The sequence below is a fragment of the Pleurodeles waltl genome, chromosome 11 (genome assembly GCF_031143425.1).
Source record: "Pleurodeles waltl isolate 20211129_DDA chromosome 11, aPleWal1.hap1.20221129, whole genome shotgun sequence".
Classification (NCBI taxonomy): domain Eukaryota; kingdom Metazoa; phylum Chordata; class Amphibia; order Caudata; family Salamandridae; genus Pleurodeles; species Pleurodeles waltl.
In genome coordinates, this window is record NC_090450.1 from 427,004,045 (window position 1) to 427,031,803 (window position 27,759).

Consider the following 27,759-nt stretch of genomic DNA (forward strand, 5'->3'; position numbering starts at 1 on the left):
TATTCATTTAGGCCACTCTTGACAGTTCCTCTCTTGGTCACTGCATTGATACCTTACACATGGCCCACATCTCTATGGACCACAATTATAAAACAAAGTGTTCAAATCCTCCCACAGCACCTTTGAAATTTACACAAACCGGTCAACCTGTGTGTATCAAAGGTCAGGATTTCCTCTCAGGTTTGGAAATGTATTTATAAATCTGAAAAGAACACTATGACTCAAAGGTACATGCACATCCACCCCATGCATCCCTCTCAAAGGGGGAGTTTTGATCTCTGCATCATTCTGGGCACCCTCCTCATCAGGTCCTCTAGAATTGTGTTTCCTTTTGGTTTTCTTCTCTTACTGAGCCCATTGTTCTTTAATCTTTTCAACATCACTCCATCTTTGGATGTTACCAACTAACTCCCTCAAGTGTAATTTTAATCCAGGCACTTGCATGTTGTCAAGAATCTTGTCACCTCTGAATATCCTGGAATTTTTCTTTAAACTCTGAATTTTGGACAATTGTTCCCAAACTCCATGACTAATTTTTCTGGAGTCTCATGAGCCTTTATGAACCGAATACCAGTTTTTCTTTAATACTTTCGTCAAAGCAAATGCCCAAGGCTCTTATTGGAGCATCCTCCTATGGGGTTTCTAACCCAGTGCTTTCCTCAACCTCTACAACAGACACACTCACAAGATATATTTAAGGTCATGTTCCTGAATCCAAGGTAGCACAAATGCTTGGTGTCATGGGACTGTCATAACTGTGGATGCACCTGCAGTTCCTGATGGTGGAAGTGGTGAAACAAGGGGAAAACCAACCTTAGTGAGTCCGTGATCAATAGACGCAGTCACAACTTCATTAAAAATAGCTGGGGGCCCTCCGGCTTGTTGAATCCCTCAAGCCTGATAAACAACTTAATATGGAGGTGTTTGAGTAGGCAATGGAGTCACTATCACGTGTTTCATCTTTATTTCTTGAATTCACCCCATCTTGTATTTCTTCCTCTCTGCACTGTCTCTTCTTAGTGTAGGATACATTCTTATACCCCCAGTTACATTCTCCTTCCATTCTTGCTGTTCTACATCTATTCTTGCTTGTATCCAACTATGGACCTTATTCTTTGTTTGGATCTGATACTTTTCCTTCTCTTTCACATGCATACAAAGCCTCTTATTAAGCCAGACTGGATGGGTGTTTCATCTCCTACAGCACTTTCCTCAAATTCTCTATTATTCTCAAGTTAAAGGTACCACGTGGGGGAAACTTAAAGAACACTTCATTCACAGTGATCTTATTCAATTGTTTAATCCTGATACTAGTGCGTAAACTAACCTTAGTTGTCATCTAATGTGTGAGTGTACTTTTGGGAGGAGGCTAATCTCCCCCACAGACCCGTATCCTGACATCATTACTAAACAAAGCTCTTAATTTCTTGAAAAATGTCATCTTTATTTTTTATGCGGCACAACACAAAATTCATGAGCTTCAACTGAAATATCCAGCAGTTCTAAGCAAATCACAATGCTAAAAGCATCAATACTATTCCTTAGTTGCACATGATGACTAAATACAAACATGCAAAAGTAGGCAGATCAAGGATTCATTTGCTACGAGAGTTTGTGAATGCTCACATACTGGACAGTTTGTTGTCATTCAATCTCTTTTCTCTGGCCTTTTTTATCCATCTTGAAAATGGTCAGAGAGTTGCTTCAGCAAAGGGCTTCTACTTATCCCATTCTGAAGAACGAAGGTGAAAATAACATCTGGAAGCTTTGTAGGGGTATAAGGGAAGGGATTGGCTAACATGGAGATTTGTTTTGTGGAGAAAAAAAAGCAAAAAGAAATTAAATGTGCAGTCATGCAATGGGTATTGTTGCTATCTTCTCTAACAATAAAATACAGAACTGAAGCCCCACCAAAATGAAAGTGACACAATATTTTGCAGCATTGGTTTTTTTTTTACAAAAGTAAGTTCATATACATACACAATGATTTAATTTTGTTTTTACTCACCACTTGTTACCACAATTGTGAAGTTTAGTAGCAATGTTAAAGGGAGATATGGTCACTCATCTCAGTGGTTTTAATGTATTTAACTAAGAAAAACAAAAGGTTCAGCAAGATTCAAATGTAACCTTCTGGTTCTCATCTGCTAAACACGTCTTGAACATTGATTGAGGTATTGTAAAGAAATATCTGTTAGACCACTGAACCTACTGCTATTATGACTTAGAGGTTTTAAAACACCAGCAGCAGAGATATTTGTAATCAATCACTCAATCCATTGGTCAGGATTTGTATGGCGCACTTATTACCTGTGTCAGCTGCGTGGAATCTAGTCCGGGAACCTAGTTGAAACACTAGGTCTTGAATTGTCTTCTGAAGTCCAGGATGGAGGAGGAGGACTTTAGGTGAATAGGCACATTGTTCCAGGAGTTTGCTGCCAGGTAGGAGAAGGTGCATCCTCCGTAGTTGATCTTCCAAATGTAGGGTGTGTGGGCGAAGTAGAGGGATGCTGAGTGAAGGGGTCTGGTGGGGTGGTGAAAGTTTAGCCGGTGGTTGAGACAGGCTGGCCTTTGGTGGTGCAGGGCTTTGTAGGTCAGGATCAGCAGCTTGAATTGGCATTGCTTGTGTATGGGGAGTCAGTGGAGGTTCCTGGGGTGTGGCGATATGTACATACTTCTTATGAGGTTATGGATGAGACTCGGTGCTGCATTCTGGATGATATGGAGTCCTTTTGTGAGTTGTGCTGTGAGTCCAGCATAGAGGACGTTTATGTAGTCCAGTCATCTGGTGATGAGGGCCTGAGTGAAGGTGTGCCTGGTGTCATTTCAGAGCCATTTGAAGATCTTTCATAGAAGGCAAAGGCCTGGTTGATGTTTCAGTAATCATAAAATATTGTACAGCATCAAAGTACCTGCTGTAAAACAGTGCCTGTAACCTGTAGACCACATATTCAAATTCCAGTATTATAGTATAGTGGGTTTCAGCGTTGAGGTACTTGTGCATCATGCAACTCACAAGGTCCTACTCTACTTAGTAATTAAGTGGGTTATGTGCCTGCTGAAAATATGTATTTTTAAGTTCATCTACAGTATTGTAAAACTCGATTGCCCAGAGTTATCCTGGTTCTATTACCCTGAAAAAGAAACTGTGCCCAATGCTAGTTAAAAAAAATGCTACTGAAAGAGCATTGTTTTCAAAGCTTTTTTCGAATTCATATAGGGGCATATTTATACTCCATTTGCGCCGAATGTGCGTCAAAATTTTTGACGCACATTCGGCGCAAACCCTGCCCCATGTTTATACTTTGACGTCCGACGCAGCGGGCGTCAAAGTTCCACCATGTGCACCATTTTTTGGAAGGGGGAACCAGCCTTGCGTTAATTATATGCAAGGTAGGCGTTCCCTTCCAAAAAATGACTTTAAGGCCTGTGCGCCTTATTTATACTGTGACGTCATTTTGACGCACAGGAGGGGGCAGGCCTTAAAAAACGGCGCCCAGCCTGATGGGCGCCGTTTTTTAACGCCTGGGTCAGAGCAGGCATTAAGGGACCTGTGGGCTCAGAAGGAGCCCAGAGGTGCCCTCCCATGCCCCCAGGGACACCCCCTGCCACCCTTGCCCACCCCAGGAGGACACCCAAGGATGGAGGGACCCATCCCAGGGAAGTTAAGGTAAGTTCAGGTAAGTTTTTTTTCCGTTTTATTTCCAGTTTTTTTCCTGTGGCATAGGGGGGCCTGATTTGTGCCCCCCTACATGCCACTATGCCCAATGACCATGCCCAGGGGACATAAGCCCCTGGGCATGGCCATTGGGCAAGGGGGCATGACTCCTGTCTTTGCTAAGACAGGAGTCATTTCAATGGGGGTTGGGCGTAAAAAAAAATGGCGCAGATCGGGTTGAGGCCAAAATTTTGCCTCAGACTTGACTTGCCCCACTTTTTGATGCTCAAGCTCCATTTTCCCCTACGCCGGCGCTGCCTGGTGTGAGTCATTTTTTTTGACGCACACCAGTCCGCAGCGCCGGCTAACGTCATTCAATAAATAAGGCACCCGCATGGCGCTTTGGAATGGCTTTAGCCGGCGGTAAAAGTTTTGACACACAACTACGTTGGCGCAGTTGTGCGTCAAAAAGTATAAAAAAGGGCCATGATATTTTATCGAGGTTCGATGGGTAAAGAATTTCAGAGGTTGGAAGTCTGTGAAAACAAAGTACAATGACATTGGTGTATCTTTTTTAAGTGGGTGTTCCCCAGTGGCGGCTGGCTTGTAGTTACAGTGGTGGGGCAGGCACAATACTGGTGGTACAATAATAAAAATAAAAAATATGGCACTTTCTGGCTTGCCGCATGGCCTCCTCCTGGTCTCTCCTCGAAGCTCCAACACGGGACCCAAGAAACTGAACTAAACAATCCTGGTGCTGCTGTAATGCTGTTAAACAGCATGAGACAAGTGTTAGGATTGGGGTAATGGCCTCTTTCAGCGCTCTTAAGAGTGCTGGAGGCCTGTGCATTCTCTAACCCAGCTGTCCTATGATAGATGGGTTAAAGAAGTTTAACATGCTCATGTCTAGCTGGCCGCCACAAAACGGCCGGCCAAAGGGACATGAGCACTTTAGACTTAAGTGCAGAACTTCCTGCAGCCACTCAGCAGCAATTGCCCCGCCACGCCTTGACACTCGGTTCAGGATGGGTTGCTGAAAAATAAAATGGTAGTAAATAAACTTGATTACTATTTTATTTTTAAGCTCTGGGTGCATTTTTTTAGCGGGCAGTTGAACATTTTAGTCAGAACCTTAAGCAGGAAAAAGAATGAAGTTCTGTGCCTCCTGAGTTTTGGGTGATAATTTATCATCAGAGTAAACTCGCACGTTTTTACTGTTTGAGAGGGAATGGCACAACGGCTTAAGGCATCCATGCACTAGTCGGATGGCCAAACTGCTTGTACCCAGCAAGACATACGTTTTACGTACCTGTAGATTCAGTTTGGATTCTATTAACAAAGCAAAGTGGGTCCATTTAGCACAGTGGGTGTATTTTTAAACGATCTCTTTGCAGCCTGAAGGTATATGTTTTAATTTTAATGCTAGCAGTGCTGACTCAGAGTCCTTTTTCGGACGTTGATGAAATGAGTGTCATTGTGTAGGGTAGCAATTATCATAGCAAATCAGATGCTGCTAACCTCTGTAAATAGATGGAATTACTATTACCATTATATTGCCACTCGCTTTACATCTCAGAAGGTCTAGGAGACTAAGTTTGCTTTTTCAGGGCTCAATCTTGGGACTGCACATCACCAAGTTTTCTCAAGTCATCCTCTCACCTGCACAAGATGCCAAATTACATTAAATATGCATGGCAAAACTTGTTATTTTTCATATAAAGACAAACAGCTGTAATGTTGCAGTCAGTTACTACTCTCTCACTCCAGTTTGTCTGGTGTCATCACAAACATTTTTAGTGGAAATCCTTTGCATATTTTAAAGAGTGTGCATAGTTTTAATATTTGTTTACTTATCCATCAACTTTGGACTTGAGTGTCCAAGGGCCTGGTGGGTGTGGAGGATGTGTTAGCATCAAGCTGCGCTGACACCCCTCTTGACCAAAGGCTCTGCCTACGAAGTGGACCCCAGGGGAGGCTTCGCAAACCCCCAGAGGTCCCCGTACCACAGGTTAGGAACCACTGGCCTAGCATGAGAAGCATTCTCATTTTTTATCCAATATCAATTTATCAAGGCCACTTCTTCTCGTAGCACCCTAATTCTTCTGGGGCTCATTTGTGTGGAATGAGAATTTTGTCAAATAATACATAATAATATTTCTTATGGAAATAAGTAGGTCTTTTGAACCTGCGAAAGACTAATGCTTCCAGTGCTTTGCTGAAAGTTTTGAAGTACATTGCAATATCCTGCTGTCTCTATAAATTCTTTTTTTTAAAGATTTGTTGCTGGTTTTATTTTTGTAGTTTTATATAGTGAGAACTCGGCCCAAGGTAATTTGAGCACTTTATATGAACATCAGTTTCATTACTGACCATCAGATTCATTAGGTCTTGGCTAAACAGTGCATGTGCTGTCTCTTTAAGACCATTGTATTCTTACAGTGGGCTTAGAGCCCACCCAATGCTTACCATTTGTTGGCATGCTTGACACTCATCTTTACAGCCCGTAATGGGTAATTGCAGACCAAGCATAATTTCCGTTTCTGTCTGAGGCGCAGGGACCAAGTATTGGTTGATTCAACACAATCAGTGCCCGTCTGCTGCTCCCCTCGTGATTGAGGGACTTCTTTTTAACTTCTAGGGCCCTGCAAACAGAAGGTGTGTGACTGGCAAAAACATGCCCAGCAGGACAAACACATTTTTTATTTTCTATAGCTAACTCGTTTCTTTTATTTTGCCAAGCCATCTTTTCTCACATTGCACTCATGTGTTGTTTTTGCTCATTGGCGCTATTCTCAAAAGATGACAATGACATTGTCTTATTCTGAAGGTTCTTTCATATGTGTAACTTCCAAAATAATGCTTTAACACATAATTGTGCAGTACACCCAATCCACCCCACTCCAATCCAAACCCCCACCCCAATCAATGCCAATCCTCCCCAACTCATCCACACACCAATCTACCCTCAATCCAATCCACCCCACTCAGTCTAATCAACCGCAGACTAATGCAATCCACCCATTCCAATACAAACCATTCACCCAAATCCACTCCAATCCACCACACTCCAATCCTCCCAAACCACACCACTCACATCTGCCTCAGTCCAATCTGCACCACTCCAATTCAAAACAATCTTCCCCACTCCAACCTGCCCTACACCAGTCCAAAAATCTGCCCCACTCTAATCTAAAACAATCTGCTCCACTCCTATTTACCGCACTCCAATCTAGAACAATGTCACACTACAATCCAAAACAATCTGCACCACTCCAATCTAAAAGAATCTGCCCCACTCCAAATTGCCCGACTCCAATCCATAACAATCTGTCCGACTCTAATCTGTCCCCTCCAGTTTAAAACATTGTACCCCACTCCAATCCAAAACAATTTTCCCCACTCCAGTCCAAAACAATCTGTCCTGTTACAATCCAATACAATCTGCCCCACTCCAGTCTGCCCCACGTTAATCCAAACCAATCTGCCTACTCCGATTGAAAACAATATGCCCCACTCTAATCTAAAACAATCTGCCCACTTCAGTCCAAAACAACATTCCCCAATCCAATACAAAACAATCTGCCCCACTTCAATCGAAAACAATGTGCCCCACTCCATTCCAAAACAATCTGCTCCACTCCAATCCAAAATCATCTGCTCCACTTTAATCTATCTGACTCCAATCCAAAACAATCAGCTCCACTCCAATCTGCCTCACTCCAATCCAAAACACTCTGCCAATTAAAAAAAAACAATCAGCACCACTTAAAACCTAAACAATCTGCCCCACTACTATCCAAAATAATCTGCCATACCATTATCTAAAACAATCAGCCCCACTCTAAACTAAAACAATCTGCCTCACTCCAAATCAGAGCAATCTGTCCCACTTCAGGCAGCCCCAATCCTATTCAAAACAATCTGCCTTACTCCAATCTGCTCCAATCCAATCCAATCCAATCCAAAATAATCTGCCCAGCTTCAATCTGCCCCACTCCAATCTGCCCCACTCCAATCTAAAACAATCTGCCCCACTCCAATTCAAAACCATCTGCCCAACTCCAATCCAAAACAACCTGACCCACTCCAATCTGCCCTACACCAATCTGCTGCACTCGAATCTACCCCACTCGAATCTGCCCCACTCTAATTCACCAACTCCTATACATCTAATCCAATCTGCCCCACTTTAATCCATTTCACCTCTCCACAATCCAATCTGCCCTAATCCACTCCAATCCACTTCACTCCACTCCAATCCAGTCCACTACAATCTACCCTACTCCAATCCAAACCAATCTGCCCCACTCCAATCCAAAACAATCTGCCCACTCCAATATGTCCCACTCCAATTCAAAACATTCTTCCAAAACATAAGCCCCTCTGCAAAACAAACTATCCCACTCCAAAACAATCCACCCTACTCCAATCCAACAAATCTGCCCACTCCAATCCTAAACAATCGTTCCCACTGCATTCTGCCCCATTCTAATCCAAAACAATCTGCCCCACTCAAAACTGCCCCACTCAGTTCAAAACAATCTGCCCCACTCAATCTAAAACAATCTTCCCCACTCCAGTCTGCCCCACTCCAATCTGACCTATTCCAATCCAGAACAATCTACCCCACTGCAGTCCAAAATAATCTGCCCACTCCAATCCAAAACAATCTGCCCCAGGCCAATCTGACTCACTCCAGTCCAAAACCACCTGCCTACTCCAATCAGCCCCACTCTAATCCAACAAATCTGCCTCACTCCAATCGAAAAAACCTGCCCCACTCCATTCCAAAATAATCTTCCCACTCCATTCTACCCCACTTCAATCTGACCCACTCCAATACAAAACAACTACCCCACACCACTCTAGCCCACTGCAGTCCAAAACAACCAGCCCCACACCAATCGGACCACTTCAATCCAAAACAATCTGCCTGACTGCATTCTGCCCCACTCCAGTCCAAAACAATCTGTCCCACTCCAATCTGCCCCACTCCAATTCAACCCACCTCACTCCAATTCAATTCACCTTACTACATCCCAATTCATCCCACTCCAATCCACCACAATCTTCTCCACTCCAATCCCATCCATCCCACCCAATCCAAACCACCCCATTTCAGCCCAATCCAATCTACCCCACTCCAATCCAATCCGCCTCACACCAATCAAATACACTCACTCCAATCTACCCCACTCCAATCCAATCCATATCAAACCACTCCCCTTTCAATCCAATCCACCCACTCCAGTCCAATTCACTCCACTCCAGTCCAAACCACCCCACTCTAGTCCCCCCACCTAACTCCAGTACACCCCACTCAAGTCCAATCTACACCACTCCTGTCAAATTCACCCCATTCCAATCCAACCAACCCCATTCCAAGCCAATCCACCATCACACAATCCACCCTCTCCAATCCACCCACCCACTCTAATGTATCCCACTCCAATCCAACTCATTTTATTCCACCCCACTTCAGTCCAATCCAGTTCAACGTAATCCACCCAAAACCAAACCACCTTAATTCATCCCACTCAAGTCCACCTCACCCCACTCCAATCCACCCAACTCCAATCCACCCCACTTCAAAAATTCACCCCATCCCAAAACATCCACCAGACTCCAATTCAATCCACCCTGTTCCAATCCATCCCACACCAGTACAATTCACACCACTCCAATCCATCCCACTCTAGTACAATCAACCACAATCCACCCCACTGAAATCCAGTCCACTGAAATCCAGTCCACACCACTCAAATCAAAGCCACCCCACTCCAATCCAGTCCAAACACACTCCAATCCCATCCACTCAGCATCAATCTAATCAACCCACCACACTCCAATCAACTCCCCAATCCAATCCAATCCACCCACCTCATTCCACCCACTCCACTCCACCCCACACAGTCCACCTGTCTCATTCCACCCCACCCCAATCCAATCCACTCCATTTAATCCACCACACTCATCAAATTCAACCCACTCAAATCCAATGTACCATACTCCAATCCATCCCACACTAGTCCAATTCACACCACTCCACTCCAATTCACCCCACTCCAATCCACTCCATCCCAATCCAGTCCAATCCAATCCACAAACTCCATTTCACCCCACTCTGTTCTGCCCCACTCAGGCCACCCCCCTAGTACAGCCCACTCCAATCCAATCCACCCCTTCTAATCCACCCCACTTAATTCAATTCAACCCATTCCAATCCAATCCACCCACCCCACTCCAATCAAATCTACCCCAATCCAATCCACCCCAATCCAATCCAATTTGCCCCACTCCAATCTAAAACATTCTGCCGCACTCCAATCCAAAACAATATGCCCCACTCCAATCCAGAGCAATATGCCCCACTTCAATCCAAAACAATCTGTCCCATTCCAGTCCAAAACAATCTGCCTCACTCCAACTCAAAACAATTTGCCTTACTCCTATCCAAAACAATCTACTCCCTTCAATCCAAAACAGTCAAACCCACTCCATTCTGGGCCACTCATTCCCAAAAACATCTGCCCTAATCCAGTTTGTCACACTTCAATCTGTCACACTCCAATCCAAAACAGTCTGACCCTGTCCAATATGCCCCACTCGAATTGAAAAAATCTGCCCCACTCTAATCTTCCCCACTCCAATCCAAAACAATCTGCCTCCTTCCAATCCAAAACAATCTGGCCTATTCCAATCTGCCCCACTCAAATCCAAAACAATCTGCCCTATCCCATATTGCCTCACTTCAATCCAAAACTATCTGCCCCCACCAATTCAAAACAATCTGCCCCACTGCAATCCAAAACAATGTGACCCACTCCAATCCGTGAACGCCATTCCAAAACAATGTGCCCCTCTCCAATCAAAAACAATATGCCCACTCGAATAACAAAATGCCCAACTCAATCAATCAATCAATCAGTGATTTCTAAAGCGTGGCTAATCACCTGTACGGTCTCAAGGCCCAGCTCCAATCTTCCCCACTCCAATCTGCCCCTCTCCAATAAAAACATTCAGCCCTCATCCAAAACAATCTGCCCCACTCCAATCTGTCCCAGTCCAGGACAATTTGTCCCACTCCAATCTGCCCTACTCCGATCTGCCTCACTGCAATCCAATCTACCTCACCCCTATTCAAACCCCCCACTACACCCCAATTCACCCAACTTCAATCTACCACAATATACAAATTCAATCCAATCTACCCACATCAATCCAAACTACCACAATCCTGCCCAATCCAATGTACATCACTTCAATCCAATCCACATCACACCATTCCGATACACTCACTGCACTCCACCCCAATCCACCTTACTCCACTCCACCACAACCAACCCTACTCCAATCCAATCCTCCCTACTCCAGTCCAATCTGCCAAACTCCAGTCCAACCCACTCCACTCTAGTCTAAGTCACCCCACTCCAGTCCTATGCACCCCATGCCACCCCATTCCAATCCAACCGACCCCACTCTAGTCCAATCCATCTCACCTACTCAAATCCACTTCACCCAATTGCAATCCAATCAACGCCACTCTATTCCAGTCCAATCACATCCAGCCTACCCCACTCCAATCAACCCAACTCCAGTTCACCCCACTCCACTCTGATCCACCCAATCCACTCCACCTCACTCAGTCCACCCCACTCCAATTCACCAGTTCTAACCCACCTCACTCAGTCCAATTAACCCCACTACAATCCAATCCACTCCACCCTTTCCAATCCAGCCAAACCCAATCCAGTCCACCCCACCCCACCATACTCAATCCAATTCACCAATCCAAATAACTCTGCCCCACTCCAAGAAAACCAATGTGCACCACTCCAATCCAAAACAATCTGCCCCACACCCATTCAAAATGATCTGCCCCTCTCTAATCTAAAACAATCTGCCTCACTCCAATTTAAATAATCGGCTGAACTCCAATATAAAACAATCTACCCACTCCAATCTGCCCCACTCTAATCCAAAACAATCTGCCCCACTCCAATAAAAACAGTCTGCACCACACAAATCCAAAACAATCTGTCCCACTCCAATAAAAAACAATCTGCCCCATGCCAATCCAAAGTGATTTGCCCCACTCGAATCAAAAACAATCTGCCTCACTCCAATATAAACAATCTGCTGAACTCCAATATAAGACAATCTACCCCACTCCAATCTGCCCCTCTCCAATCTAAAAGAGTCTGCCCCACTCCAATCCAAAACAATCTACCTCACACCCACCCAAAACAATGTGCCCCACTCCTATCCAAAACAATCTGCCCCGCTGCAATCCAAAACTTTGTGCCCTTGTCCAATCCAAAACAATTTGCCCTCTCCAATACAATACATCTGCTCCACTGCAATCCAGAACCAACTGCCCCACTCCAATCTGCCCACTCCAATCCACACAAACTGCCTCACTTGAATCTGCCTCCCTTCAATCCAAAACAATATGCCCAACTTCAATCTACCCCACTCCAGTCCTAAACAATCTGTCCCACTCCGATACAAAACAATCTACCCCACTCCAGTCTGCCCCACTCCAAACCAAAGCTATCTATCCCACTGCAATCCAATATATTCATCTGCAATCCTAAACAATTTGTCCCACTTCAATCTTTCCCACTCCAATTCAAAATAATATGCCCAACTCCATTCCAAAAACATCTGCCTCACTCCAATCCAAAACCTTCTGCTCCACCTCCATCTGCCCCACTTCAATCCAAAACAATCTGTCCCACTCCAATCCAAAACAATCTATCCCACTCCAATCTGGCCCACTCCAATCCAAAACAATCTGCCTCACTCCTGTATGCTCCTCTCAAATCAAAAATTATCTACCCCAATCTAATCTTTCAAACTGCAATCCAAAACAATATGCCCACTCCAATCTGCCACAGTCCAGTCCAGAACTATATGTCCCACTCCAATCTGCCCCACTCCAACATGCCCCATCCAATCTAATCCACCTCACCCCAATCCACCCCAATGCTTCCCAACTCACCCCACTCCAATCCACCGCAATCCACCCTAGTCAATCCAATCCACCCCACACCAATCCAAACCATCCCAATCCAGCCCCAAAATATCTACCCAACTCCAATGTAATCCACCTCATACCAATCCAATGTACTCACCCTGCTCTACCCCAATCCAACCCACTCCAAACCAACCCACTCCAATCCAATCTAAATCACCCCACTCAAGGCCAGCCCACCCTATTCCAGTACACCACTCTCCAATCCAATCCACCCGACTCCAGTCCAATCCATCCCATTCAAATCCAACCCACCCCATTCCAATCCAACCCACACCATTCCAGTTAAACCCACCCCACTTCAGACTAATCTAACCCACCCAGTCAAATCCATTCTGCCCCATTCCAATCCAATCCACCCCACTCAAAATCAGCCCACTACTTCTATTCACTCCACCCCACTCTGCCCTATTCCACCCCACTCCACTTTGCTGTATACCACTTCACTCTATAACACTTCACTCCATAACACTTTGTCACTGAATCACAGAACTGTATCCCCTCTACTCAACTCTACGACACTCTATTACCTCTATTCCACTCTATGACACTGTACTGTAATGAATCCAATATATGGCACTATTTCCCACTCCATGCCACTAACTTTTATCCATGCTGAACAGCAGCCACACTGGTGTAGAACATGGCAAAAACACATTGCCAAGCCAATAACTCATGTATAGACAAGACCTATTGCCTTTGGCAATGCTTGTTCTTTTAGGTACTGGGAGATTAGGGCCCTCATGCATGAAGCTCTTTTATGGTTGGTAAGGCTCAGATTCCTAAAATCAGAGCCTTACCAACCACAGATTGGCAGTTTTTTAAAAATTCACTAAACCCAATTTGCTATTTGGTACGATAATACTGAATCTTACCATGTTGCTAATTGGGTTTGGGAATGAATACCAATTTGGTATTTTGGGTGGAGAGGGTGTGTAAACAGCATCTCTTGCAGATACCAAATCTTTAAGTTATATATTAATGCTTTCAGACCAAATCTGGTCACAAAACATTAATATTTTACCACTTCCTTAGAGGAGGTAGTCAGTCATTTACAAATGGGAAGGGGTACTCTATGTGAAAGTTCACACCAATGTTTTTATAAGCAGACAAAGGTTCTTGAGCCCACTGCCTGCTCATAACAAAAGTAAAAAAGGTTTGTGTATTTTAAGTTTAAACACATCCTGCTTTCCTTTAAGGAAAAGAGGCTTTTTTTATTTTTTAGAAAAGGTTATTTTATTCTAAAGCAGTCACAGATATGATAGTCTGCTGGCCCCAGCAAGCCACAATGCCTGCCGTTGTAGCCAATCATAGTGGATATTAATTTACAGACTTCCTCATGCATATTAATGAGGTTGGTCGAACTGCAGCCCTCTTGAAACAGTATTTTGAGAACCGACTTATGAAAGCTCTAAGTATTTGGCTACTGCAAATACTATCACAGCCTTTGTTTCATATTTAAGGATTCTCGGGGCTTCCAATAATGTCTAACACTCAGAAGCTTACAGACCGCATTTATTAATTTTCTGCTTGGCTGTGAGTGCCGGGGACAGAAAAAAAGGAAATGATCTTCAGTTTCTTTTTCCAATGGGCAGAAATGACAAAACATTGAGGAACCTTGCTTATCCCATTTGGCTGTTACGGGTCTTAAAGGTAAGGACCCATATCTAAATTGAAGACACAACCGTTTGGCAGTGGGCTGATAAATGTCATCCATAAAATCTTCTTAAAGTGGAGAGCCTTTAACATTTAGAAACTGCCCAGTCAGATTCTCATTATCATAATTCAACCAAATCTGTTCCAGGGCAAAATTCCAATACACACGTTTCATTTTCTGAGTGGCTCACTTAGCAGCAACTGCTGGCGAATTTCAGAGATTTATCATTTCCAGCTTCTTGCACTGCATTTTAACATTTTTCAACCAGAGCGTAACTACCTGTGAATCACAAGAGATCAGATCACTTAGGAAGTCCGTAAAAGGTATCAACTCCTCAGTTGATCACAACCTTGCACAGTACAGTAAGGATTTTATAGCTACTACCAAGTTTATAGGATTAAGTGCAAAATCCAGCCTCAATGGGACCAGAGGTGTACCCTTTGATAACTTAAAGAAGCCCCTTCTAAAATTGTTCTCAACCATTTGGAAGGCCATTCCATCAGCAAATCCCCAGATTTCGGGCCCATAAGTGGCTGCCGGTAAAGCAGCAACTTTATAAATCTGAAGGACCGGGGACACCGCACCCCCACCCTTTGTCTTTTGTTTCCTACTGATCGGATAGGCTCTCTGCCTAAGAAGATTTTCACTTTTCTCTTTTTGATGGGTCCAAGTCTTTGTATTGAGCAGCCGGATCCCTACATAATCAAAATGTTTAGCCTGTTCGATTATGGAGCCATCAATTAACATTCTTCCCTTGAATGATTTATGGGTGTTTACATCCATACATTTTGTTTTCAGTGGGTTAATGTCAAGGCCCCACATCTTACAGAAAGCCACAAAGGAGTCCAGCTCAGCCTGATGACCCATAGGGGTTCTAGAAATAAGCAAGGTGTCAGCCGCAAACATTAGTATTGGGAGTCCAGTTCCAGCTAGCTTAGGAGCATCATGCATACACTGAGAAAGCCATTTAACTGCCCCATTTATATAAAGGCTGAATAATGTTGAGGCCAATACACAACCTTAATTTAACCGCCCTCCCCGATGAATCAGAATCTTGCCTGTTAGGTCCCCACCCATGGACCACCTCACTTTTGCAAAGGTATTTGTATGAAGAGCTCTTAAAATCCATAGTGATCGCATAGGACCCCAAAAGCTTCATGTACCTTCCACAGACTATCCCTTGGGACTAAATCAAATGCCGACCTAAGATCTAAAAAGGCAACGTACAAATGATATCTTTTCAGTGTAACATACTTCCAGCACAGCAGCTTAAATCAGAAGACCTGGTCAAGGGTACTAGTATTGCACCTAAATCCTGCCTGAGCATCCTCAAGAATGTGATTATCTTTAACCAAAGTTTGTAACTTTGCCAAGACCTGTCTGCAGAAAATATTTTGAGAGTTAACCAGCAAACTTTGTGGTCTATAGTTAGAGGGTAAGTCTTTTCTGCCTTTTTTATAGATTGGCACAATAACCGCTCCAAGCCAAGTGGGCAAAATGTCCTTACCCTTTAAAATGGCATTGCTAAGAGCATTAAGATAGGGAGTTCACACCTCTGGTTTAGATAGAACAAGGTCATCCGGAATACCATCGAGCCCAGGGGCCTTTTCCTTTTTCATTTGCCCTAATACTACCCTTGTTTCTTCCAGGGACAAGTAGGAGGACTCTTACTCAGTGTTAACCACCTTCTGTGGAGAGTTAGTTGAAACCACTGGAGCAACAAGACAACCCCATTTGATGTACTCCTCCTATACACTCCCATCCTGCTCCTGCTCCCTGTCACTGTACAAGGGCCCTGAAGTGTTCTAACCACCCTTCAGGCTGCACTACAATATCAAGATGATTGTCAATTATCTTTGAACTGGATGCTACCAATTTCCAGAAACACTTTGTATTCTTACCATTGAGTGCATTAGTAACCTCATCCCATTGGTCAGTCTCCAAACTTCTTTTTCACATTGGTTAGAGTAGCCTTATAATGTTTCCTTGCAGAGGTTATTTTTGTCTTAATGCCCAACTTCAGAGCTTCTAGGAGCCTGTTCTTAGCATTCTAGCATTCCTTGGTAAACCACCCTGGGGCAATTTTGGGGGGACGTCCTCTTTTCCTGATTTTTATGAACAAGGGTCTTAATTGTTCCATTAGTTGACAATGCACAAGGACCATGTCCATCTTACGTCCTCCCACATTAATTACCTCAGCTACGTTATCCACAAACAGCTCATAAATTTGAGTTTTGGATAGCTTTATTATCCATAGCTTCCGCCAATTTAACGCGCTTCCTACTGTTAATGGTCTCTACCAGACTCATATTGTCTACTGGATATAAGTTACAACTTGTAAACAAAACCAGTGCAAATACGGCACTTAAGGCACCATGGTCGCAATCCACTATAGAGACAACAGCCATGTCAACTAGAGAAGGCCACACATCCTGATCCACCAAAAGGTAATCAATATAAGATTTTACAAAACCTCTTTTAAAGGTTGGCTTAGGAGTGGTGTCAGAACTTGTGTTACCAATTGCATTTCTTAAGCCATTCTCAGAAATCAGATCTTCCAATTGGGCTGTAACCACACTCAAAGATTTTATTATTTGATCAGGCACCCTATGGCTGTCCAATGAACTAAGGGCATGCATTGGATAAGCTAGCCTCCTCAGCCTTCTTCCAAGTGTTGTATTGCAGTCATCAGCTATAAGTTTTAAAGTGCCACCTTTTAAACTCTGCAAGATATCAGAAAGGGGGGCCACTGTGGAGGAGGATACATTATGGGGAACAGATCTAATGTAAACATTAATAATAGAAATGTGTTGCACCCCCATGGGAGTTTTTACTTTTACTTCTAACCCCAGCAAATTCTTATTCCCCATTACAATTTTTTCCACTAACAGGAAAAGATCTATTTTCAACCAGATAAGCAGGCCACCAGAAGCTCTTCCCGAGGTGGAAGGAACAGCATTTGCAGTGAAAGTGATATACCCACATCTCAAAGCCAGAGCCACTGCCCACATCTCCTGCAGAGATGTAATCTGGTGAGCATCAATGAACTCTCCCCACTCTGGGTCTGCTAGCTTTCCCAGCACACCTGCCACATTCCAAGATAATCCTGTTATTACATATTCGCCAGATGACCCACTCGAACTCGTCAATCCCCGGTTACTAACACCCTGGACTTCCAGGATACAGTTCGCCTCTACATTTAAAGCAGTATCCCTTCACTCATTTCTCTTAACACCTGGATGCTTAGTCCTGTGTAATCGGTTCTCCAGGAAACTCATCCAAGTCACCATGTGATAGTTGGTTAAGGACGAAAGATGTCCTTATGTTTCCCTACTGTCAATCAACCTCTGTTAAGTTGGAACACTCAACTATGTTAGTAGACCAGTGTAAAGGAGCTGAAGAATTACGAGCTGCTTTAATCAGGTGGTCCCTTGTGGAGTTGGGGACAGTAAGTTTAAGTATTACATTCAAGCTTGAATTGGGCCTCAATCTTAACTACATATCTATCAACTCATCCACAACTTTGTGGTTCCTAAGTTGTAGCCCTATGTAATCAGTTTGAGATACTAGTGGGCTACAGTGAGTAGCACATAGGATATCATCATTAATTACAGATGTACATCCCCTGGTATGACGTAGCCAATGAATTGCTTTGTTCACGCAGGAATCTTGTGTTTCTCTACCTCCATGCGGGAATCTAAGGACATTTATCAAGTAGATGTCACTAGACATAAGCGTGACCTCCATATTATTACTTAAGCCATGGTACCGAGGGGGATTCTGGCCTCTCTGGCTGGTGGTTGTCTAGTTGGGATGTGTTCTATTCTGTTTAAGAGTATATCTTCCCTCAACAAGCTCACCTTTTTCAAAGCTAGAGGGCAATATGGATACTTTTCCAAGAAAGCCTTCCTTGCCCAACGCTAACTGAATCCATTTCATGGTATGAACTTGTCAGCAATTTTTTCCTACTATGCTGGGTCACTAGTTTGTTAACACCTACTTTGGTGCAAATGATTTCCATCAATACTGAAAGTTTGGCCACCTTCTGGTCTAAATCACTAAACAACCTGCTCATGCACTCACTCAAACCTTTTATCTCTCCCATTAGGAGCTGGAACTGTGCAAGAGATTCCCCTAATTTAGCCTGGCTAGCATCACTTAAATCTATAGACTTTGTCAGGTCAGGTGGGTCTTTCTCATCTGATAAATATGCTATTTCAGTGACTAGGGGAGGAAAGGAATTGGAGCATTCAATATTAATTACAAACATACTTTCCAACTGGGATTGCCCCATATAATGGGCTTTGCTAGCTACTGACATGCATTCTGCTGAAGGCTCTTCACAAGTAGCAGGGCTGGCATTCTGCCTTAGACCAGCCACGACTAGAGATTTTTTTAAAGTATGAATGAATGCCCTTATGTGGTAAGCCTCTCGACCCCTTGCGCTGGGAAAAATCTGAATTATTCAATGCCAATATACCCTTCACTTCCACTATTAAATCATCTATTTCATTTAGGGTACAGTTTTCTGCTGAATGCCTAGGCATCTTACTAATGCCTGCTGCCCCCGAAGGTTTCTCAATAGCTTTACGCTTGGCCATAATAAAAAGGGCACGAAACAATATCAAATATACTAAACACTAGCTCAATCAAAAGGTCCCTAACTAGTGTGTTCCGGTCACAGACAGTTTCTAGCATTAAATGTGAGATACCAACTTACATTCTTATACCCAAGCAATGCTAGCAGTCATTTGTAAAGGGCACCCGGACGATCAACAGTGTAATAATCTTCAAGACCGAGAGGATGATAATAATTCCTTGTTGCGAAGCAGTCTCGAAGTTAACAAAGTTCATAGGCAGCCCAAATAAACCTGTTCTGTTTCCTAAAGCGCTCAACACGTACCACTCACGGGGATACATACAGGAAAGGTGAGGGGGTGGCCCTGCCCTGCCTCTTTCTGTCACTGACGGGCGCAGGATGGGCCCGTCTTTGGCCCGGGCACATCCCGTGCTGGGGGAGAATGAAAGAGTTTTAATAGCGCAAAGTCAAGTCAGATGTGCTGGTGGGCAGAGGACCACCTCCTGGGGCCCACTGCCTGTTGGTTCATGAAGTCCTCACCCAAGGAGTGGTGAAGTAGGGCATCCTGCACCGCGGGAGAATGAAAGCGCTTTAATAGCATAAAGTCAGGTCATGTGTGCTGGTTGGCAGAGGACCGCATCCTGGGGCCCAGTTCCTGCTGGTTCATGAAGTCCTCATCCAAGCAGTGGTAAAATAGCGCGTCCCGTGCCACGGGAGAGTGAACGTTTTTTTAATAGCGCAAAGTTAGGTCAGGTGTGCTGGTCGGCAGAGGACCTCCTCCTGGGGCCCATTGCCTGCTGGCTCATGAAGTCCTCACCCAAGCAGTGGTGAAATATCTCATCCCACGCCGCAGGAGAATAAAAGGGCTTTATTAGTGCAAGGTCAGGCCAGGCGTGCTGGTGGTCAGAGGACCACCTCCTGAGGCCCAATGCCTGCTGGCTCATGAAGTCCTCACCCAAGCAGTGGGGAAATAGAGCTTCCCCAGTATACCAGTGGATACATGTTCATAGCAATATTCTGTCACAGAACAATTCTAGTTCTCTCTTGCAAATATAGTGAACTCCGAAAACCACCTGACACATACCCATCTCACTACTAGGAGGAAGGGATATAAGGTAATTGGGAATTGTGTCATCTTTATTGCTGCTCACTTTTTAGGTTGTTGAGTACTAAATACTTGTTATTGTTTTTCTGTAGACACTGAGAAGGCAAGAATCTGAAGTTGTCAAGTGACACCTGGAGTTCACATTACCCATCCATCATCCCTTCGTCCCAGTGAGTCAGACTAGATCAACTTTATGGTCTGCTGGGCTTGCAGGGCTGTGAAAAGGTAAGAGCCTGACATTATTTCCTCTTCAATTTGAATATGTACCTCAGTTCCTGAACTTTCCTACAATAGCTTAGAAATAGACTCACCAAATCTGCTAATTTTAGCATTTCTAGTTTGGCAATCAGTTGACAGTGCACCTGCTGCAGTACAAGCTTGATATATGTTTGAAAAAATAATAGACATCTAGTGCCCACAGAGCCTAATATTTCCAGGCAACTTGGCAAAATCAACATCTGCCACAATACTGACAAATTAGTGTATATTACAAAATGAGCTTTTGAGTAATAGAGATTAATGGCCAACACAAGTTTTATGACATCATTATCTGTCTTCATGTTATTGGGAATTGGGTAGACTTGAACATTTGTCATAGTACTGTGAGCAGAAAGGATTTTAGAATATTTATTGATATCTATTTAACTGCAAATTCCTATTACATGTGTTGTGACGTGCGTGACGTGTATTTTAGGAAGCCTGCAGGAGAGAACTGAGCCTTGATAGTATCTCTGGTCTGACAAACCCTTTAACAATTGCCTTTCTTTCTAAAGGCTTTGCAGTTACTCATGTAGACATGGCAGTCACCAGTATGCAGTAGTTGATAGCCACATTGATTGCGCTCCTTCCCTGAATTCTAAGAATAAATGTGAGTGCCTTTCACTAGTCATATTCCAAAGTGTCATTGAATCAGAGTTTTTCTGATGAGTCCTAATTTTCACCTGAACATTGGCAGAAGGCATCACATGTGTCAAGGCCAGAATATCTTCAAGTTCCATGGACATCTGATGCCATTTCTTCTACAACACCGATATTCACAAACTGCATTGATTTGTAATTTTAGAGCTTCATTGCATTTCTCGAAATCACAAACTACAAATAGGCTTTCAAACCCATGAACAAAAACGTCCACCAATTCCCAAAGACCTGACACATGGAGTGAAACATGAACCTCCCATACTCCAAATTGTCCTGGGGCTAGAAGTATTTAATGAGGCTGCCCTTGAAGTCCTCATACTATACAGTGTCTGAAGCAGAAAGTGCAAATACATTGTCTTGGGCAGCCCGTCCTACAGAGGATAGCTGGGGACATCTCTTGTGCTCATCATGCAGAGAGTAGTGGCGTATATGTTAAAATGCCTGACAGTCCAGGTCTGCCACAATTACCACATTTCAGAATTGCTGGTGTCAAAACAGAGAACCACAGCCCAGGGCCATTGTTTTGAATAGGATGGATGGACTGGCAACCTCATCTCTATGCTTCTTCAGCCCTTCAATGCTGCTGGTCAGTGGCACGGGGTCCTTCTTGGGATCAGGACCTCCATCAGAATCAACAAATAATACCTTCCTTCATAGAGCAGCAGGTACCTCTGGTAGAAGACTTTACACAGATCAGCATTGCAGTACGTTCCTGAACACAGGCACTTTCTCATTGCCAATGTACTGTCCTAGAATAAGTTGTTTTGCAGTCTACTGACACCTATGACTATTAACTATTTACGTTGACAGCTAGACAGATTGGTGATTTCATGTTTGGACTAGAAGGGAAAAGACAGTCCATTCTGCTGTTCAGTCTTAGCCTGTATGTCTGTGTTCTTTTTTTCCAAACTCTTCTCATGAGATCAAATATACTTGAAATTAGGATCCCTCTACGGACATGGCACATGCTTGTCACCCAGGACTATATAGAAGAAACTGTGCAATGGTCCTGGTACAGATATGCACTGGCGGCTGAGGAGAACTGCACTCTAGATCTGCAGTAATCTTCATTGAACAGTTGCACCTGCATAACTAAGCACAAGAGCTCCAGGTTGCTGCTTATACCTTAAATCTATATGCAGGAGCTTAGCGGCTACTATAGAGAAAGGCCTTCACATAAGCTTCTGCCAAGCCATGGCCACCTCAGCTTTCAGGGATTCTTTGTGCTACTCCTTCAGGGATAGGAGTAGCACAAAGCTGCATGAAAGATGATCATTGTTTGGTGCTGACAAGAGTCCACCTAAAAGAGTAAGACCAGCATCTGCTAGATCTCACACAAAATAAATAAATTAAACCTGTGCTCAATCTCTGGTAATGTGACACAAAGCAGTCATGCTTAAATTAAAGGTAATGTGTACTTAAGCCATAAACATTAGCAAAAGTCACACAAATCACAGTAAAACTCCACAGCTAATTTGAAAATAAAGAGAAAACGTTTATGAGTAAAATAAGACCAAAATGACAATAATCCAAAAAAAGGAACCAGAAACATTAATGTAAGTTGTTGTAGACTGGGACCACCGTTTAATTTCAGGCTGACTACGATGGAACTCCAGTCAGATACACCAAGCAGACTGGAAGTCAAAAAGTTCAAAAACACTTTTAAGTCCCACATCAGAAAAGGACTTTGTCACTTTCTTGAAAAAAAATGCTACAACTTCCTCTAAGTCCCAATGCAGAATGGGACTTTGTCACTTTTTGAGAAGAAAAATTCTCTCCAAGTGGGTCGCAGCTAAAACTGTAGTCCCATTGGTGCTCTGGAGCTTTTGAAGTTTCTTCCTGAAAATTTTGCAAGTGGCCTTCCAATGCCACATTAGCAAAGAAAAGAAATGACACTAATGCGGCGCAAGAATGGCGCTAGGACCTCTTCAGCTTTGTTATGTTCCTGGTGCCTCCCATGGTACATACCTTATGGCCCTCAGAGTTTTTTGTATTGTTGGATTTAAAGTGACATTGAGTTCAACCTTCACAGATCCTTCTTATGGGTCACAGATGCCAAGTGCAGTAGGTTTAGTCCATCGGGTATCCTTTCACAAGTCCAGCAGTGTTCACGAGGAAGGCTGGGTGGAGGTCCAGCTTTGTAGGGTTCACTACCCTGTGGGTGGGGGATACCCTAAGTCACTTCTAGTCCCTTTCTGACCAATGAAATAAATGTTTGTAGGGCCTAGCCTACCTACGTTTTCAGTGGTTTCTATTTGCCTGACTCCAAACAGGTACAAAATGCAGTGTAGCATGGCCAGTCCAAGATGGCCAAAGTTTTTAACCACTTTAAACCTGGGCTCTGAGAACTTGGATTGTGTAGAGGAGTTGTCGCGTGGGCTCTCATTATCCTAAATGAGACTACTGGATTTCTAGGCAGCAGGATCGATAACGGTGTGGGAGACTGAGTCTGACCCACGTGTAAGGAACTCTGTCACCCTAAATCAGTTTTTTTGCTCCGGCTAACTAGCAGTGCCTCATTTCTCCCACGAGGAAGAGATGATTGGGCAGCCGAGTGCATGGCATCTTTGGAACTTCTCAGGGAAGTCGTGGTCACTCAGATCCAAACCAACTCTCTCATTTACAGTATGATCTCATATACAAATGACAAAGGCAGTATAAGTTTTATATAATGGTTTAATAAAACGACTGCATTTTAGATAATACGGCGTGAGACGCAATAACCAGAACCATACAACACAGTAGGATTGAAATAGTCACCAGGAGAGTAAAACATAAGAACAAAGCTATCATCGTGTCTAATAGTTTCTACTCTCCCTCTGCTTGTTCTGTTTCGAGCACGGCATGTTAAGCGTCTAACTTGCCTTTCTGAATCACTGGGGAGACATCAGCCCTCATACCTGAGCAAAGGCCTGTGATCTTGGTTCAGCATCTGCAACGAGGCAGTCAGCATCTAGTTGTGGTTCCCTGGTCGGAATCTCCCTCTTGCGTGTATTGGGACAAGGAAGTGATTTTATAACTAACATGTCAGCGTGATCACAAATTGTCCCTACGCAGGAATGCCAAAGACTAAACTCCTACCATGTCTATCGGCAATGTACCAGACTGTATCCTTGACTGAAGCACAGAGTGAACAGGAATGTGTTATGGAGAACTCCAGTGCTGAAGTAGGCTAAACAGTGTGATATGAATAAAAAACAAGACCGTAGAACTAGCTATTTGAAAAATAACAGTACGAAGCGTAATAAAAAGCATTTAGAGCAAAGTGCACAGAGGCTCTAAGCTGCAAGCAAATGAATAAAATACATCCAGGGCAAAGTGCACAAAGGCCTAAAGCCTGAAGCTAATGCGCAAAGGATACGTAAAACTAACCACACTACAGAGTGTACTATGAAAACTACTAGTGTCCTTTCACATCTAACACTAAATTACAGTTTGAAGCCGGCTCTGAACCTACAACATAATATGGGACTATCTAGTAAGACAAAGCATGATTGTTTAGCAACCAGGCAGGGGATAATCAACAACTGTGATGTGGACCCGTTTGATCTCTATCAAAGGCGCAAAAGTTGTACATATGCCCCAGACCTGCTTGTCAATGCAGGATTTGACAATGTTGTGCCAACAGGAAGGGCAACAAACCTCAACCTGAATATTCTACGGAGCTCAGATGTGTCATTCCTGCCCATTAAGGTTAACCTGTCAATCAAATTGGTCTTTTATGTGGCTCCTGCGAGGAATTTGACACCTGATTACAGGCAGTGCAGCAGATACAGGCTAAGGCTAGTTAGCATACAGTGACTCAGGCAAGTCAATATAACTTTTCCTGAAATTATAATTCCTAACTAGTTAGAAAGAAACAACTTTACCAATGAATTGAATTTTGAAAAACAGTTAAGAAAGGTTCCTACACTCTTTTTGTAACTGTTTCCTACAGGATAATGCAGATGTAGTGATTTAATCTGCTTTACAAGTTTTTCCTATGGGAGCAGCTAAACCTAAAATAGTGAGCATAGGTTTTGGTGATTTATTTACTACATACTAACATTAATGTAGGCATGTACCACTTCTAGACACTCTTCATCCTACCTTATGGACAATAGGGTTGTTAGAAATGGGATCTTTGGTTGGAAGTCAGGTTACCCCCTGTCCAAGCAAGGACCCTCACTCTAGTCAGGGTAAAGGAGAATAACCCTCAGTTAACCCCCGCTCACCCCCTTGGTAGCTTGGTACAAGCAGGCAGGCTTAACTCCAGAGCTTAGATGTAAAGTATTTGTACCAACACACACAGTAATTCAGTGAAACACTACAAAATGACACAACACAGGTTTAGAAAAATATGAAATATTTATCTAAACAAAACAAGACCAAAACAATAAAAATCCAACATACACAAGTCAGGTTATTATTTTAAAGGCAAAAGAGTCTTAAATTCTTTTGTAAATAGGTAAAATACTGTTAGCGATGAAAAGTCCCTGGATAGCATCAAAATAACACGCACGGGTGAGTATGCGTCGAAAAAGATAAGCGGTGTGTCGATTTCTCACCCGCAAGAGAGACCTTGCGTCATTTCTCCTTCTCCAGTCGGCATGCGTAGGTTTTCCTCCGCAGGAGAGCAATGCGTCGATCAGGGCAGCACTCGGGTCTGGGCAGGCGTTGCATCATTTTTCCACACCGAGCAAGGTTTGCGTCGAAAATCCTGCCTCACGGTGTTAGCAAAACCGCGCTGTGTGGGTTGCGATGTTACCAGCCTCCGTTAGCAATGCAGCACATTGTTTCTCCAGTCACGTGCATCGATCTTCCAGCCGCGCTGCAGGCAGTGCGTTGATTTCAGCCGTGAAGCCGGTGGCGTGTCGTTTCTTCAGCCGCGTCTCAGAGGTTGCGTCGGAAATTTCCCCGCACAGCATCTGGTGCGTGAATTTTCAGTTTTGGTCTGCCAGCTTCACCTGTCAAGGCCCCAGGAACTGGATAGGGCACCACTTGACAGGGCAGGAGTCTCAGCAGAGAGTCCAGGTGCTGGCAAGGGAAGTCTTTGATGGCCCTGAGACTTCAAAAACAGGAGGCAAGCTCAAGGCAAACGCTTGGAGATTTCTTCACAAGCAGGAAAGCACAACAAAGTTCAGTCTTTGTCCCCTTTCACCAGGCAAAAGCAGCAACTGCAGGATAGCTCCACAAAGCACAGTAACTGGCAGGGCAGCACTTCTCCTCAGCTTTTCCACAGGCAAAGGTTCCTCTTGATGTCTAGAAGTGATCTAAAGTCTGTGGTTTTGGGTGCCCTTCTTATACCCATTTTGCCCTTTGAAGTAGGCTTACTTCAAAGGAAGTCTCTCTTGTTTGTGAAATCCTGCCTTGCCCAGGCCAGGCCCCAGACACACACCAGGGGTTTGGAGACTGCATTGTGTGAGGGTAGGCAGAGCCCTTTCAGGTGTGAGTGACCACTCCTCCCCTCCCTCCTAGCACAGATGGCTCATCAGGATATGCAGGCTATACCCCAGCTCCCTTTGTGTCACTGTCTAGAGAGAGGTGCAAACAGCCCAACTGTCAAACTGACCCAGAATGGGAATCCACAAACAGGCAGGGTCACAGAATAGTTTAAGCAAGAAAATGCTCACTTTCTAAAAGTGGCATTTTCAAACACACAGGGGGTTATTCCAACTTTGGAGGAGGTGGTAATCCGTCCCAAATGTGACGGATTTACCACCAGCCGTATTACGAGTTCCATAGGATATAATGGACTCGTAATACGGCTGGTGGTATATCCGTCACTTTACCGTCACTTTTGGGACGGATTACCACTTCCTCCAAAGTTGGAATAACCCCCACAATCTCAAAATCAACTTTACCAAAAGATGTATTTTTAAATTGTGAGCTCAGAGACCCCAAACGTCTATTCGTTCCTTAAAGGGAATCTACGCTTTAATCATATTTGATGGCAGCCCCCTTGTTAACCTATGAGAGGGATAGGCCTTGCAACAGTGAAAAACGAATTTAGCAGTATTTCACTCTTAGGACACATAGGTGGTCATTACGACCCTGCCGGTCAGAGACCGCCAGGGGTAATGTGGCATCCGTACCGCCAACAGGCTGGCGGTACGGAGGCCCTTATTACGACCGCGGCGGTAGCGCCGCAGTCGCACCGCCGGGGCCGGCGGTTTACTGCCGTTTTAGCCCCGGCGGTGATAATCTGCCAGGCAGCGCTGCAAGCAGCGCTGCAAGCAGCGCTGCCCTGGGGATTATGACCCCCCTACCGCCAGTTTGTTTCTGGCAGTTTGCACCACCAGGAAGAGGTTGAGGTGCTGGAGAAGTAGCTGACCTACTGGGTGGTGTACTCACCAGGTGAGGGAGGTGAGGAAGAGGAGGCAGTACAGTTGCATCTCCTAGCCTAATATTCTATGCAAACACAGGTCCAGTTTTGCAGTTGGGGAACCTTATCAGATTCAACATGGTTAACATGGACTATTACTTTGTAGGTAGTTTAAAGATGTGTCTGCTAGTGAGTGAATGTGAGGCTGAGAGCTCTAGCCCTTTTACCATCTCTCCCTCTTGCATATTACCAAACATCCTCTCACTCTGGACAATCTTGTCATCTCCAGCCACCCAAAGAAGGTTAACGATGATATAATTGTGTAATGTGGCCCAAAAGTACATACTTTCAAATAGCCCTTCTTTCTACCATCACCTCATCCTGAACTGCATAGCTTGTGAGCCAGAGTTATGATATACAAATACCAATACATATGAATTATTGGAAATGAAAACATGAAAACATGAGTAACACCTGCAGAGGACTAAAACAAGGGCCATT

The 27,759-nt window shown here is 44.0% G+C and overlaps 1 long non-coding RNA gene across 3 annotated transcripts in view; it reads left to right on the forward strand.

Annotated features, from left to right (window-relative positions):
* The window catches only part of LOC138266628 (uncharacterized), a 137,451-nt gene that overhangs the window by 101,714 nt on the left and 7,978 nt on the right, over positions 1–27,759 (forward strand). For all 3 annotated transcript variants that reach the window (XR_011199583.1, XR_011199585.1, XR_011199584.1), the window contains exon 4: positions 20,129–20,261. This is a non-coding gene — a long non-coding RNA (uncharacterized lncRNA). The remainder of the gene's footprint in view (positions 1–20,128; positions 20,262–27,759) is intronic.